We start from the raw sequence: 1,537 nt of genomic DNA on the forward strand, positions 1-1,537 counted from the left end.
ATGTAAAACATTTCAAACCAGCTTATAAAATAGAAATAAAAAGTACACCCTTCTTGGCAGCCTGTTGTGAGCTAGAATGCCCAAGAGAAATTGGAGTGTGACAGGGTAGAAGACTAGAGCTTTTTCATTTGTACATGGAAAGGGGATTTCCTATTACGAAATATTCTTTTAACAACTATGAGAATTTTTAAAACATTATATAGTACGTGTTATGCCGCGGCAGAGGGGAAAAAATCACGTATTTCTTAGGGGTTAATTAATAATGATGGTGATGATGTCAATGTCTATTGTAATGCGAAACAATGGCATAGAAATCATACTGATTGGGAATGTTTTTTTTTTTATCGAGGATAATGTTGAGATTAATGCATCTTGGTGGATAGAAAACGGTTCCAAACCTAAGTGAATAGATTTTTTTTCCTCTTTTTTTTAAGATTACATTGTTGATGTTTATTTTGAAGATGAGATAGTCATTTTGATATTTGAAAACTGATAGCGAATGCATTCTGCCGATGTTGATATTAAATATGAATGAAATATTATGCTTTGTACTGAAAATGTTAAAGAAAGGTCAAAATTCAGAACATACTGAAATATAAGACAGTTTGTATCTTTTGTTATTTAACAGTGATATTGTTAATGTTTACTAGACAACAAGACAAATATTAATTACAAACTCTTTATACCGGGTATACTGAAGAACACGCTGAAACATAAGAAAATATTTCTAACTTATTATGAATGTTCTCATCCGTTGATAATGCTCATGTTAATATTTACTGAACAGTAAGGCAACCGTTTCTAAAATTAAATAACAACGAATGTTCTCTACCGATCATTTCCAGCTGATTGCGAGTGTTTTCATCACCGAGGACAATGTTAATGTTAATGTTTACTAGGCAATAAGGCAGCCACCGATCATACTAACATACTGAAACACAAGACTACCATTGCTAGCTAATCGCGAATGTTTTTATTACCGATGATAATAATATCAACGCTAACGCTTACCAGGCGACAACCACTTTGAAAATCTAACTAAACAGACACCCCCTAGCAGCTACCTCGACCACAGACCAAACCTCAGAACATGCAATAGTAACTAAACCCCGAGAGATGAGAATCGAGGTTGGAAAAATATACCACCACTCTTTGGTCTCGCCTGACACACTATCACTCAAGGTTACGACCTCGCCAAGCCATAATCTGACAAGGGAAGGCCTATTAATATTTCCTGACGAGATATTATAACAGACAATTGGGTCGAGGGGGAAGCACGAGTGTTATTTGTTGGTATGAGGGTCATTCCTCTCTCCGATACCCTTTCTGAGAGGGTTGGTAAGCAAGTGTGAAAGTGGACGGATGGATGGCAATTTATGAAATCAGTCGGAATAATAATGTTACGTTGTATATGAAAACTTTATATCCTGATTAGATTATAGATATCTTAATCATACATGAAACTAAAAATCATGAAGATCATACTATCACACACTAATTAACCACCAGTTAAAAACACTAAAACTCCCCTAATTAA

The sequence above is a fragment of the Penaeus monodon genome, chromosome 29 (assembly GCF_015228065.2).
Source record: "Penaeus monodon isolate SGIC_2016 chromosome 29, NSTDA_Pmon_1, whole genome shotgun sequence".
NCBI classification, from domain to species: Eukaryota; Metazoa; Arthropoda; class Malacostraca; order Decapoda; family Penaeidae; genus Penaeus; species Penaeus monodon.